This window comes from Salmo trutta, chromosome 21 (assembly GCF_901001165.1).
Source record: "Salmo trutta chromosome 21, fSalTru1.1, whole genome shotgun sequence".
NCBI lineage: Eukaryota > Metazoa > Chordata > Actinopteri > Salmoniformes > Salmonidae > Salmo > Salmo trutta.
The window spans coordinates 5,806,069-5,822,234 of NC_042977.1; the positions used below are offsets into that span (position 1 = coordinate 5,806,069).

The following is a 16,166-nucleotide window of genomic DNA, read 5'->3' on the forward strand; positions in this document are numbered from 1 at the left end:
TGACCATGTCTAAATCAGGTGCACTCTTACCTGTAACATTGTTCAGAATGTTTTTAAAGAAAGGGATATTGCCATTAAGGGCAGATAAATCAAGTGTTTTGTTCAGTATAGCTATGACTTCACTGTAAGGTAGAGAATTGGACTGCAACCATTGTCTGCCTACAGTGGTGTGCTGCCATGTCCTGTAGATGAGAAGTCAATACATATTGTCATATCAACATTTTCAGGGTGTAAAATCAAAATGCAAACCCAAAATGTTGTGTACTGTCAATTGTGTTCTACTAGTCATTCGTTGCAAAGATAGGGTCATCCTACCTGCCTTTTTCTCCTTGTGTATGAATCTGCCTCTTATCTCTCACATTATTTTCCAGCAGTATGTATTTATTTTGCCTTATTTAACCAGGTAAGTCATTCTTTAGACTAGACACCACATGGCCACAGTGTAAACTGCATTACATCAGCACTTTTCCAAATATCAGCACTTTTCATATGCAAATCTACATCATCCATAATTTAGCACATGCTTCAACTGCCTAGACCTGCAGCACTATGCTCGCCAAGGTCAAAACTGAGTTGAAGCACCTTCACGGGGCCTTTTCTTACACATTCTGTAACTAAGCACTGATGACAATAACCTATTACATTAGCCTATTAATTATGCCTTGTTCATACTGCAGGCCTTAACCCTCATACTATCAACATACAGTATTTCACAAACATGGATTACCAACTGGGGTCATTTTGACCCCAAGAAGAAACTATTTGAGAAAGCAACAATTATAGCAAAATATAAACTTAATTCTTATCAAAACATTAGACATGTAAATTATGTTATCTAAAAAAAAAATGACTTAAGTACAGTTAATTTACATATTCTGTAAAACAAAAATATAAATGTTTCCCTTAAATAATGTGCAGCTTTTTGCCAAAGTACAATCCACATAAGTATCCACATAAAAAAAGCTAAAGCTAAAAAGTGATCCTATTTCTGTGGTAAAAATGACTGCAATACACCAGAATTTTAAATATACTTAATTTTATTGAAAATAAAAGGATTTATCCATTGATCCTGAGAGTCAATGACCAAAAATATGACTTAGTTATATTTATCTACTTACCCCACAGCCAGCATTAGCATTGCTCCTAGTGAAGCAATTGGAGTGGAAGGGCCTATGGCAGAATGCTTAAAAAAGCATGCCCAAATCCTCAAAAGTCACTTCAAATCAAATGTTATAGCAACCCAAATTCCATAATAGGTTGCACATATAGAATTTTGGAGAATATTATAGGAATTCTGATATTTATAAAACATTTCCTGTAGAATAACTTATTTGGGAGAGAATAGACACCAATTGTCACACCCTGATCTGTTTCACCTGTCTTGTGCTTGTCTCCACCCCCCTTCAAGTGTCGCCCATTTTCCCCATTATCCCCTGCGCATTTATACCTGTGTTTTCTGTTTGTCTGTTGTCAGTTTGTCTTGTCTCGTCAAGCCTACCAGCGTCTTTCCCATATACCTGTTTTTCTCTCTAGTCCCTGTTTTCTAGTTTTCCCGGATTCGACCATTCTGCCTGCCCTGACCGTGAGCCTGCCTGCCGTTCTGTACCTTGTGACACTGCCCTGGATTACTGACCTCTGCCTGCCCTGACCCTGAGCCTGCCTGCCGTTCTGTACCTTTCGGACTCTGCTCTGGATTACTGACCTCTGCCTGCTCTTGACCTGACGTTTGCCTGCCCCCTGTTTTTGTAATAAACTTTTGATACTTCGAACTGTCTGCATCTGGGTCTTATCCTGAGGTCTGATAGTACGAACTGGCCATGACTGACCCAGCAGACTCGGACCAGCTCTGCAACGCCATCTCCTCCCAAGGAGCCACCATTGGGAGACACGAGGAGTTACTCTGAGGTCCTATAAACGGATTCCAGGCCTTGGCAGAAAGCATGTCTGTGCCTTGAATACATTGATTATCTGTGAGGCCGCCGGCCACGACAGTAGCCTCCCAGCCCCCCAGTAACACCGCTATCAGCAGTGCGTCTCTCCAGGCCACCCCGGCTTCCCGAGAACCCCGCTTACTTCCTCCGGAACGCGTCGCTGGATGGTCAGGAACCTGTCAGGCGTTTCTCTCCCAGTGTTCCCTCATCTTCAAGCTGCAGCCCTCATCCTTCGCCTCGGACTGCTCGAAGATAGCGTATCTCATAACGCCAATGTCTGGGAGGGCTCTCGCCTGGGCTACGGCGGTGTGGGAACAACAATCTGCCTTGTGTTTCAGCCTGGAGGAGTTTGGGGCTGAGGGGAAAAAGGTTTTCGATTCTCCGTTGTCCAGGAGAGAGGATGCACTGAAGTTACTCCAGCTTTGCCAAGACTGCCGCAGTGTGGCGGACTATGCAGTTGATTTCCGCATGTTGGCTGCTGAGAGTGCCTGGAACCCGGAATCCCTGTTCAACACATTCCTTCATAGATTATCGGAGGAGGTTAAGGACGAGCTTGCAGCCCTGGAGCTGCCTATGGATCTCGATTCTCTCATCGCCTTGACCGTCCGGCTCGATGGGCGGCTACGGGAACGTAGGAGGGAGAGGAGGTCTGATTTCGGTCCCAATCGTTCTCCCAAGGATCCCACATTGCCTCCGAGGAACTCCGGAAGTCCCTGGCGTCTACGTCCCCGAGAGGATCGGAGCTTACACGAGTTCCCCCGAGAGTCTCGGAGGTCTGCCGACTCGCTTTTTTCAGAGCCTCCAGCCGAACGCTTATGCAGACTTAACACCCAGAGTTGTCTGTATTGCGGAACTGCCGGTCATTATGTGTCTACCTGTCCTTTAAAGAGACCAGGCTCATCAGTAGTTACGAATACTCTGGTGGGCCATAAGGAGAGTTTTTCTTCTCCCCTTACACAAACCCCTCTCCATGCCATCCTGCTGTGAGGTGACCAGTCTAAATCTCTCCGGGTTCTCATTGACTCTGGGGCTGACAAGAGTTTCATGGATGCCACACTGGTGTCTGAGCTGGGCATCCCCACTCAGCCCTTCTCCAGTACCCTGGACATTAGAGCGCTGGATGGGCGCTCTATAGGCAGGGTTACCAACCAAATTACTCCTATCCACCTGCGTGTGTCCGGGAACCACAGTGAGTCTATACAGTTTATACTCATCAAATCTCCTCAGGTTCCTGTGGTATTGGGATTTTCTTGGCTCCAATGCCACAATCCCCTTATCAACTGGACTGCTGGTACTATCATGGCTGGAGCCCGTTCTGCCACGCCCATTGCCTGAAGTCGGCGCAGCCTACCCCGGGACGTCTCCCTGTGGGCTCTGAAGAAGCCTCGGTCCTCTCCGCCGTTCCTGCAGAGTGCCAGGAACTCCTGGAGGTTTTCAGCAAGGCCTGGGTCACTTCGCTTCCTCCGCATCGACCTTATCACCCCGGGATCGACCTTCTGCTTGGCACTAAACCCCCCCGGGGACAGCTGTATTCACTGTCGGATCCGGAGACCAAGGCTATGGAGACGTACATCGAGGACTCCCTGGCTGCAGGGGGTATCCATCCTTCTGCCTCCCCCGCCGGCGCAGGGTTCTAATTTGTGAAGAAGGACAAAACTCTGCGCCTGTACATCGACTACCGGGGCCTCAATGACATCAAGGTTAGGAACCGCTACCCGCTACCACTCATCGCCTCGGCTTTCGAGCCACTCCAGGGGGCCACTATCTTCTCTAAGTTAGACCTGCGGAACGCCTACCACCTGGTACAGATATGGGAAGGTGACAAGTGGAAGACAGACTTCAACACTGCTAGCGGACACTATGAATACCTGGTGATGCCATTCGGTTTGACCAATGCTCCTGCTGTGTTCCAGGCCCTGGTTAATGACATTCTCTGGGATATGTTGAACAGGTTTGTGTTCGTCTACCTCAACAACATCCTCGTCTTTTCCCACTCGTCTCAAGAACACTTTCTCCATGTCCGACAAGTCCTCCAGCGTCTCCTTTCGGACCCTGGCCTTTGTGCTACAAAGCTTTTGGTTGCCCACCATGGTTCCGAATGTCTCCGCGTTCGTCGCCGCCTGTACTGTCTGTGCTCAGAACAAGACTCCTCGGCAAGCTCCGGCTGGCCTCCTTCAACCTCTTGCTGTCCCTCACCATCCCTGGTCACATATATCCCTGGACTTCATCACTGGTCTCCCTCCGCCTGATGGCAACACCACTATCCTCACGGTGGTGGACAGGTTTTCCAAAGCAGCCCATTTCATCAGCCAAGGAGACGGCCCAGCTCATGGTGCAGGACGTCTTCCGGATCCATGGACTTCCGGTGGACAGGGTTTCCGCAAACTTCCCCCCGTTTTATCTGCCCTTTCCCATTTCCAAGATCCTTAGCCCCTCTGCTGTTTGTCTTCTGTTGCCCCGCACCCTACGTATACATCAATCGTTTCATGGATCAGGGATTAAACCTCTGTCTCACAGCCCTCTGTCTCCCTGAGCCTGCCTGCCATTCTTTACCTTGTGACACTGCCCTGGATTACTGACCTCTGCCTGCCCTGACCCTGAGCCTGCCTGCCGATCTGTATCTTTCGGACTCTGCTCTGGATTACTGACCTCTGCCTGCCCTTGACCTGTAGTTTGCCTACCCCCTGTTTTTGTAATACATTTTTGTTACCACGCACTGTCTGCATCTGGGTCTTCTCCTGAGGTCTGATACCAATAGAGCACTATGTGTACATTTAGAGGGTAGCTGGTTTCTTCAGTTCTACCAAGTATTCATACCACTGATGTAATGATGTGCGCTGAGAGTCGGGAAGCAAGTTCAGGGCGTGAGTGTTTAAAAAAATAAATGAAACATAATACAAAACAAGAAACACAAACAACGCACAGACGGGAAACAGCCTGGGGAAGGAACCAAAGGGAGTGACATATATAGGGCAGGTAATCAAGGAAGTGATGGAGTCCAGGTGAGTGATGGCGCGCAGGTGCGTGTAACGATGGTGACAGGTGTGCGCCATAACGAGCAGCCTGGTGACCTAGAGGCCGGAGGGAGCACACGTGACACCTGACAGACGTTTATGAGCTGTTTTGACTGCAACTAAGCATAAATGAAAGGCAATTTAGATGTTGTATATGGTCATACCTAGTGATAACCAGGTATAAACATAGGTGAGTACATAAGGTGCTCCATCTCTGCAGGTGATCTGTCTATTAGGTCAAGATCACTCCAACAGGTCCCCGTCCACCCTCTAAGGATATGCATAACTTAATATTATGTCTCTAGGAAATCTGGATTAAAATATTTTTTTTTGTAGATTTGCCCTAGAATAACTACTTTCGGAGAATACACACCAATACAGCTCTCTGTCTAGATTCAGAGCATATCGGAGTTCTGCATTGCAGTTCTATTAAGTATTTATACTGTTGACAGACATTGTTTTCTTTTGTGAACAACTTTTTATAATTTTGTTCAAATCACAGACAGGCAATCACAGACAGGCAATAATTTTCTAAAAGTACTTAGGTCCACCCTCCAGCTCCCCCTCCCGGTGACCAGAGAAAAACCCTCCCCATACCACCCCTTCGCTGTGGGCCTGAAATCAAAGGAAGTACAAAATATGAAAATAGGTATACAGTAAACAGTATACCTTTATATATAATGTATGTATGTTTTGGGCTTTATAGATTGTTTATTTATGTGTGTTTAGCTGAGATTATTTTTTTACAGAGTCAAGTATATTTTTCCAGGCCTCAAATGTTCCATTAATTTTTGCTGTCGATAATTCTAATGCTATAAGTTCTAATAATAACTGTATCCACTGGCGGATTGGGAGAGAGTGGGGTGATTGCCATCTAAAAGCCAACATATTGTTTGCGGCGGTGCTGTAATCGTCTCTGATTGAGAGATTCAAGGAGCTAAGTAACATAGCAGACGCAACAACATTGAATATTTACATTCATGTACTTTGAAAGGAATTTTGTAACTTTGTCCCAGAAGCATTTAACTGCATGGCACCCCCACGTCATATCAAGGAATGTGCCTACCTGATTTAGGGGACACAGGGAACAGTTGGGAGTTGGGGCCAATTTCAATTTCCTTGATGTTAAATAGAGTCTGTGAACAAATTTATAATGTATATATTTATGGTTCGCATCAAGGTAATATTTTTACATTTTCGGTTCCATTTAAACTTCTTAGGGCTTGGCCCCTTTTTTCTCCACTTCCTGCCTGAATGACATGCCCAAAGTAAACTGCCTGTAGCTCAGGCCCTGAAGCCAGGATATGCAAGAAAACACTTTGTAGAAGTTTGTAGAAATGTTAAAATAATGTAGGGGAATATAACACAATAGATATGGTAGGAGAAAATCCTAAACGAGAGACCATCCTCTTAGAAATTCAAGAGAAAGGTCATATTGAAAATTAGCTCCCTGGATGCAACTCCTATAGCTTCCACAGGGTGTCAGCAGTCTATGTTCAAGGTTTCAGGTTTGTAACTTCAAAAACGAATAAGAAATAACAGTTTTAGTAGAGGGACACTGTCTTGGACATTCGTGTTTGCGTGCGCTTTGAAGACATTATGCACCTGCTAAAATTGGTTTCCTATTGAACATACTTCTTTCCTCAAGAAATATTATAGTTTGATTACATTTTAGGGTATCTGAGGAGTAAATAGAAATGTATTTTGACTTGTTGAAACAAAGTTTAGGGGTAGATTTTCGTATTCCTTTCTCTGCAAGTTGAATGAGTGGATTACTCAAATCGATGGCGCCAACTAAACTGACTTTTTGGGATATAAAGAAGGATTTTATCTAACAAAATGACACTACATGTTAGAGCTGGGACCCTTTGGATGACAAATCAGAGGAAGATTTTCAAAAAGTAAGTGAATATTTATACGTTATATGTGAATGTATGAAACCTGTGCCAGTGGATTTTTTTTTTGATGTGGGGCGCCGTCCTCAAACAATCGCATGGCATGTTTTCGCTGTAATGGATAATGTAAATCAGATAGTGCAGTTAGATTAACAAGAATTTAAGCTTTCAGACGATATAAGACACTTATATATACATAAATGTTTAAAATCCATAATATTTCTGATTATTTATTTGAATTGGCACCCTCCAGTTTCACGGGAATTTGTCCCGCTAGTGAGACACTGATCCTTAGGGTTGTTCAGATTCAGTTAGATCTGTGGACCATACTTTTTTTAATGGCTAGCTCAGAATGAAAAAGGCTGTTGTTCAGATCGCAAGGAATTATTGAAGTATTAGCATGCCATTTTGATACCCAGTTACATTGTTTTTCAGTTTTGCATAAAACCAATTGTGTGAGCAATAATAGGACCAAAGTGTAGTTTACATTGTTTATGGAATGTATCATGTCTAAACCTTTAGGATGGGATGAAATGCTAGTGCCTGGAAATACAACTTAAAGTTTGGTACGGATAGTCCTCCTGTAGTTGGATGGAAATGATCCAACCATTATGTAGAAATGATGTTGAATATAATAATAAACTACATTTATTAATCTGACTCCAATATGATGTGAATAAATGCAACAGGCTCTGTGAGTCTCTAGAGGATCTCGTGAAGGTAGCGAACCTTGCGTCACCACTTAGTATGACTATAATGAACATGTGTCTAACTTGCACCATTATGCAATTATTAAGAGACTAGAATCAAATAACTAATCCTGGTGACCAATAATCTAGCATTCATTTGAGACAAGCAGATCTGCACTCTATACTACTCTGTAAACTGGTCATCTCTGTATACCCGTCACAAGACCCACTGGTTGATGCTTATTTATAAAACCCTCTTAGGCCTCACTCCCCCCTATCTGAGATATCTACTGCAGCCCTCATCCTCCACCTACAACACTCGTTCTGCCAGTCACATTTTGTTAAAGGTTCCCAAAGCACACACATCCCTGGGTCGCTCCTCTTTTCAGTTCGCTGCAGCTAGCGACTGGAACAAGCTGCAAAAAACACTCAAACTGTGTTGCTGCCATGCTATGTTGTTGTCTTAGGTCTCTCTTTATGTAGTGTTGTGGTGTCTTTCTTGTCGTGATGTGTGTTTTGTCCTATATTTTTATTTTATTTTACATTTTTAATCCCAGGAGGCCTTTTGCCTTTTGGTAGGCTGTCATTTTAAATAAGAATTTGTTCTTAAATGACTTGCCGAGTTAAATAAAGGCTCGATAACAAAAATTAACGAATAACAAACCAAAAAAGATAAGGGTTGTCAAGGTGGTACACAAGCATATGCTATGTGTATAGTGTATATAACAACTACCAATAGACCTACTAAATTCTAAGCGTATAGTCAATCAAGGAATTACTCTGTAAAACGAGGAATGCATTTACTCAATTTAACTAATATCATTTATTAGTCACGGAATAATTAACTCTCAAACAATTACAGTGTACATGAAATACATGATACATTACAGACTACTCGGAGTAAACGACTATCACCAATAGGCTAAGACTTAATGTGGTTACACATGCTTTCAGTTCAGAAAAAACAGTGTGTGATACACACAGGAGCTTGCTAACAACTTCTCATAGTATGAAGAAATTCATGTTTCTTTTAAACAACGAAGTAGGAACTCAGCACCAACCTGAATTAACAATTCTTTGCACTGTGCTAGTAAAAACAATAGACGGGAACAACACACCCAGATTCTGATCTAATCGACTCAATTTAAATGATAGGAGCGCACACACTGTCGCTCCTCTTTGAACTATCCGACATCCGCCGAACAAAATCAGTTTCCCTGTAACAATAAATCCATAGCACGTACAGTACAATAAAACGTAACAAAATGCATAGCTCTTTATGAACTCTGGAAACAATCCAAACATGACAATTTAATTCACACAGTAACATTCATTTTGACGATTTCACCTCCAATGGTGTCCCAGGGTTTTGAGGGAACATCCCTCCCCGGAGAAAGCCACAGATAAGGTGTGTTTGACCAGTGTGATAGCCCACAGATGGTCTTCCATTCAAACAATGTCGTTTAATTGTCATTGAGTCATCACGCTGGGCCTAGGCGCTTGCAAGTTGCCAGTCGCGAGTATAGTCTTCTATCATTTTTCCACTACACTCCTGTGTCTTTCCCTCTTTGTAAGTTTGTTAATTTTACCCAGGCTTGCTTACCTTGGCCATATACATTTTGAAATTGGCAGACTTTGTATACCATCAGCAGATTTTGATATGCACAAAAATAAGGTGATTTTGGTTTTGTACATAGTCATACAATATCTGGTATAGAAAAGCACAATCTTGAGAGAGTACATGGGGAGCTACAGTATATCTCTGCAGATTATCTATCCGGTAAAAATCACTGATACAGGTGCCCTTTCACCCTCTGGTGGTATGGATCACTTGTTATTATGTCTCCAGAGAAATCTAGATTAAAATAAAGGCAGAGTGGGCTAATATAACCATTCTTCTACTTGTTTAATTAAAATGCAATTTGTACTGCTAATCCAAATGAAATGAACACCCTCACCTCTGTGTCGTGGTTTAAACACGTTTTTTCCATGTGGCTGCACTTGTAATCCTGGGACAGTCCTGTATCTCAGCCCCTTTTCAGGTGTCCCAACTTTTCTGTCCAAAAAAGGTCATTTTGTCAGCAAGATGCATCAATTAATTCAGGCTACAAGAGTGTAGACCCACTGTCAATCACCAAATGTAATTTCACTTTGTTTCATAATGGATGTGTCTTTCCATTCATCAAATAGCACGAGTGCACAGTGCGAATGCTGGAATTATTTTGGAGTGGACAAACATCCGCAGGTAGCCTACTTTTTGAAGTGATTTGTTTGACAATAAGAGGAAAACATCATGACTGGTTATGTTCATGCCAAATTAAAAGGTAATAATAAAAAATACCATTAAATGACATGTCTTTACTACTATGCCCAGAAAAATGTTAGGAGGTCCTATTAACATTTTTAACAATTCACACTCTGAATAATGGTCATTTTTTTATAAAATTGCTGTATGCGGAATTAGGTGTTTTTGGCTGGGGTCAAAATGACCCCAAAGACTAGAATTTTCAAAAAGGCCATATTGATACAGAAACACTAAACAATTATTTAGATTTATTTAGAACAAGTTGATTGACAGTCATGAAACATTTGAAGTACTGAATTGTGAGCGGACCAAGTAATTTGGTGTCAATCTAAAGCGGAAAGGTGGAATAAACAAGTCAGGAGTAGGTTTTCTTGATTGAACCCAGTTCTCTATTGAGAGATTTCTGACAATACAAACACTCCAACACAGTCAATGAGAATCTCCCAAGGAACAACATAGATCTTCTTTAGTTGACCCAGGACAATTATCTTTAAACTATAACAACAATTACAGATTTGGCACCGTCTTAATTGCTCTTCTTGAAACGCTCCCCTCTCTTGGTAGCCATTCTACAGAGATAGTTTAACTTCCCCCTTCCTGCTGGTTCCATCCTCTCTCTTATAGGGGAAAGAGAATATGTCATTAGTACCATCAGCTGTGCTTAATTGCCTCTGGTTACCTTGTCTCACACGCCTTGTTGGGCTACTATCCGTGAGCCCAGCCTGCCCTCTGGTGGCCCTTCCACAGCTATGATAAAAAATATCATCAGTCAGTAGTATGAGGGTTAATGCTCAAATCAATTTTGTTTTTCAAATCAATTTTGTAACACTACATTTCCAAACAGCAAGTTACAAGTGACCAAAATGGGATTAGTGTGTGTTCAGACTGTAGTCATTTGCTGACATGGCTACGCTAGTTGCCATGGTAACGGGGTATGTGTGTGCAGTGGCGTAGGCTGATTGGTGGTGGTGCTCGTGCTTCCTTTCACTCAGAAGTTGTTGTGTAGCAAGCTAAAGTGCCATCAATAAAGTGGTGAGGAGGAGGAGTCTAACTTGTCCAGAAGCGATTTCACCATTCATTTTCTGGATTCAGGTTCACTTAAACATTGTTTTAAGCTTTGTTTTACTATTGACAGTGTAAGGGAATTTTTATGTTTGTGCTTCTCTTTTTATAGATTTATGTCTTCTATTCATGTGCTGTTCTAATAACCAATTTCTGTGCTCATGCAAGTGGCTGATTGTACAAATCCTGCAATTTGGCAGTATGCCCAGACCGTGTTTTGAGAACAAACAAAAGATATCTCAGTTTCAAGGTCTCAGCTTAGAGAGGAGAAGCCTCAAGAGGTGTTGGTCTGTCACATGTTATGAAACAGTATTGGTCAGTCACATGGATAAAAAAAAACGGTAATGATTAATGAATTATACTAAATCATGCAAATATAACTTGTCTGTGTATAGCCGTATATAAGACAACTGCTGGGTCTACCAAGGAAGAGCTCCTGATTGACATGTGTACTATGGTGCATTGAGTTAGTTGGAACCTCTCCAGCGCACTGACAACAAACAATGATTCATATAAGGTTGACTTCGGGTATCCCTGTGTAAGAATTTCCACGACAACAGTTACAGCTGATTTCCGGATTGTATATCGATTCTCTCTCCTTAAATCGTCTCTGAATTGTTTAATCAAACTTTTTGCCACCAGCTCCTAACATCAGGGCATAAAATCTACAATCTTTGTCTGGAACTAGTCTTGTGCGCATGTGCGTGCAGCTATATTATGTCCTGAGCTTGTGTTCCCTGGTTAAACTAGCTGGCTAGCTGAAGCTAGTTTTTGTCTTCTTTGCCAGAATTGATAAATACTGCACCCTCAACTCCTTTGCTAGTTATACAATCATGTAACTAAGAAATTTGCTGGAAAGAAACTTGAAAATTATTTATTGTTTTGTTGAATAATCATGACTGGTTCAAGCTATCTGTCGTGTCGTAAGACAACAGTAGTGAAGGATATCATTGCTACTTAATGTGGTCCAAGTTCAGTTTTGAGATCCATCAGCGTCATTGGCGTAGGGTTAGCTGGACATTTCTGACTAGTCTTGGAACTGTGACAACGGGCCGCCTCTCCCCGCTTGGCTCGATGGGCTATGTAGTGATTTTGCCAAGACAGCCAGATATGTACACAGTCTTGTACCCTTAACCTTTTATAAACTGACTATCGTATTTGTTGATTAAATCTGACTTTATTAGTATAATGAATAATCCAGGCACTGTACTGGACACCCCTACAGCCCCCGCAAGACGGGAGGGACCCACGAGCTCTGGGGGCCTATGCGCCTGTCATCGATGTCAATTTTTACAAAATATAATCAATCATTTTGACAGTAACTCTCCAAAAAGTCAGTCATAAACCTTTTTCATTTCCATATGTACTAGGAAGCTAAGTGCTTTTTTCTTGGGCTTCAGGAAGGTGACTGAAAAGGTGCCCCAGGCATTGAAAAATAACTAATTTAACTGATTGAAAGTAAGGGGATATCAGATAACAAATGCTGTGGTCAAGGCTACCATGGCGCCAGTGCAATATAGTGGGGTTTACTCAGGTGTTCAAAAGCGCATATCAGCTTCTTAGGTAGTTCTTTATGAGTTTTGGTTTAGAAAACGATCTCTCTGCAGAAGCGACAGTTACGGAAAAAACAGGTTGATTGCCGTAACAACATCAGGGAAACTGGGCAGAAGGGAGTAGTGCTTCAAATATAGCAATTCTGCAATATCTTTCATTTAGCCTCTCATTCTCCTTAATTTCTCCTTCATAAATAGCACCTGAATAGCAGCTAAAAACGGTAGGCTATATAGGTATAGATAGTAGGCTACACTGCATAATGAAACAATCCCTAGTAAGCTAGTGTTTTGAGGGTGGACTGACTGTATTATTTGGAATTAATAGACTGGTTTTACGCACAACAACTCTATGCCTGCCATGGAAGTCTCCCAGTTGCTTTGAATGTTCAAAATCATAGTGTAAGAACACTTTGAAAGCCTCAAAAGATAAGATGATCCAACTTTCAAAACCTTTTTGGCTAACAACAGCAAGCAACTAGCTAGCTGTTTAGCTTGCTAGCACATTCACTCATTTGTTTGCATACAATTAACAAGTTAGCGAACACATGTTCTTGTCAAACTGTCAACTGAGCAGCTAGCAAGTAACAAGATATGTCAAATAAGTCTACAAACCACTTGAGGGCAAATAAATCAGATCTGACCATTCATACACAAGTCGCATGGCAGGAATCAGATTTGTATCTGATTTCAAACCACCATTCCTAAAATGGCAGCGACAGAGAGGGCTGCCTTGCTTCTAGCTCTTCGGGCTGGACCGCAGTGGAGAAGGTGTACAAATCACTGACAAACTGAAATGGTCCACCCACACAGATAGTGGCTGAAGGCTGAAGAAATTTGGCTTGGCACCCAAAACCCTCACAAGCTTTTACAGATGCACAATTGAAAGCATCCTGTCGGGCTGTATCACCGCCAGGTACGGCAACTGCACCGTCCGCAACCGCAGGGCTCTCCAGAGGGTGGTTCGGTCTGCACAACATATCACCGGGGGCAAACTACCTAGCCTCCAGGACACCTACAGCACCAAATGTCACAGGAAGGCCAAAAAGATAATCAAGGACAACAACCACCTGAGCCACTGCCTGTTCACCCCACTATCATCCAGAAGGCGAGGTCAGTACAGGTGCATCAAAGCTGGGACCGAGAGACTGAAAAACAGCTTCTATGTCAAGGCCACCAGACTGTTAAATAGCCATCACTAGCACATAGAGGCTGCTGCCTATATACACTACTGGTCAAAAGTTTTAGAACACCTACTCATTCAAGGGTTTTTCTTTATTTTTACTATGTTCTACATTGTAGAATAATACTGAAGACATCAAAACTATGAAATAACACATATGGAATCATGTAGTAACCAAAAAAGTATTAAACAAACCAAAATATATTTTATTTTTGAGATTCTTCAAATAGCCAACCTTTACCTTGATGACAGCTTTGCACACTCTTGGCATTCTCTCAACCAGCTTCACCCGGAATGCTTTTCCAACAGTCTTGAAGGAGTTCCCACATACACGTGTTTAGCAGATGTAATTGCGGGTATAGCGAAATGAAAATATGAACAAGAAGGAGAGTGATGGAGTGCTATAACAGATGACCTGACCTCCACAATCCCCCGACCTCAACCAAATTGAGATGGTTTGGGATGAGTCGGACCGCAGAGTGAAGGAAAAGCAGCCAATATTTCATTTTGCTATATGCGCAATAACATCTGCTAAACACGTGAATGTGACCAATAAAATTGTATTTATTTGACCTATGAAGGTGGTTTGAAACACCACCACACCATCACACCTCCTCCTCCATGCTTCACGGTGGGAACCACACATGCAGAGATCATCCGTTCACCTACTCTGCATCTCACAAAGAGATGGCGGTTGGAACCAAAAATCTCAAATTTGGACTCATCAGACCAAAGGACAGATTTCTACCAGTCTAATGTCCATTGCTCGTGTTCTTCGCCCAAGCAAGTCTCTTCTTCTTATTGGTGTCCTTTAGTATGGGTTTCTTTGCAGCAATTCGACCATGAAGGTCTGATTCACACAGTCTCCTCTGAACAGCTGATGTTGAGATGTCAAATCAAAATCAAATTTTATTGGTCACATACACACGGTTAGCAGATATTCATGCGAGTGTAACGAAATGCTTGTGATGTGTCTATTACTTGAACTCTGAAGCATTTATTTTTAGGCTGCAATTTCTGAGGCTGGTAACTAATGAACTTATCCTCTGCAGCAAAGTTAACTCTGGGTCTTCCTTTCCTGTGGCGGTCCTCATGAGAGCCAGTTTCATCATAGCGCTTGATGGTTTTTGCGACTGCACTTGAAGAAACGTTCTTGACAGTTCTTGACATTTTCCGGATTGACTGACCTTCATGTCTTAAAGTAACGATGGATTGTCATTTCTCTTTGCTTATTTGAGCTGTTCTTGCCATAATATGTAGTTGGTCTTTTACCAAATAGGGCCATCTTCTGTCTACCACCGTTTGAGCCAATGACAACTGACAACAAGCAATAAGAAGGAAAGAAATTCCACAGGCACACCTGTTAATTGAAATGCATTCCAGGTGACTACCTCATGAAGCTGGTTGAGAGAATTCCAAGAGTGTGCAAAGTTGTCAATGGCAAAGGGTTATTGTTATTTCATAGTTTCATAGTTATTTCATAGTTTTGATGTCATCACTATTATTCTACAATGTAGAAAATAGTAAAAAATAAAGAAAAACCCTTGAATGAGTAGGTGTTCTACAACTTTTGACCGGTAGTGTACATAGACTTGAAATCACTGGCCACTTTAGTAAATGGAACACTAGTAATTTTAATAATGTTTTCATATCTTGCATTACTCATCTCACATGTATATACTGCATTCTATACTATCTACTGTATCTTAGCCTATGCCGCTCTGACATTGCTCATTCATATATTTATATATTCCTAATTCCATTCCATTACTTAGATTTGTGTGTATTGGGTATATGTTGTGAAATTGTTAGATATTAATTGTTAGATTTTACTGCACTGTCAGAGCAAGAAACACAATTTCGCTACACCCGTAATAACATCTGCTAAACACGTGTATGTGAGCAATACAATTTGATTTGACCTATGAAGGTGGTTTGAAATGTGGTCAGAAATATCTGATTGCATGTGCTTTTTGGCTGTTCAGACTGCAGGAAAAAGATTTGATTCAATTCGGCTATATACAGAACACTTGAATAACTTCAAACTACCAGTGTGAACAAGGCTTTAGAGACTCATAAGGGCCAATTGACCATGTAGGGACTGGATACATTTGAGTCAAATGTATGTGCAATGTGTAAAATGTAATTGTCTACAGTGAATTCAACTTCTGTACATTTCAGAATGAGATCATTGCTTTACCTCCGTTTTGTAATAATTGTACAATTTCAGCACACTGGAATGCATCATACTGAAATCTGTGCAATTTGAGCATCTGTTTGCAGCAGCAGCTGTGTTTAGCTAGCTGAAATAAATAAAGCCTACATTTTCAATGATACTCCACCCACAGGAAGTGCTTCTTTCAACGACCTTCGATTCACTTCAAGTTACGTTTTCCAGCAAGAACGCAGCATGATGAATAAAGATCCCGGTGTAAGTTGAAACCGTCATGTTTAGCTGCTAGCGAATACAGTAGCTACATTATTTGTGTAATTAACTTGGTCTTGTGCAATAATGAACATAAACGGAACGCCGTAGA

At 41.9% G+C, this 16,166-nt stretch overlaps 1 protein-coding gene across 2 annotated transcripts in view; it reads left to right on the forward strand.

Annotated features, from left to right (window-relative positions):
* Positions 1 to 15,955: 15,955 nt before the first annotated feature.
* The window catches only part of phb2a (prohibitin 2a), a 31,879-nt gene continuing 31,668 nt past the window's right edge, over positions 15,956 to 16,166 (forward strand). For both annotated transcript variants that reach the window (XM_029704019.1, XM_029704020.1), the window contains exon 1: positions 15,956 to 16,060. The gene's annotated coding sequence lies outside the window, so the exon portion shown is untranslated. The remainder of the gene's footprint in view (positions 16,061 to 16,166) is intronic.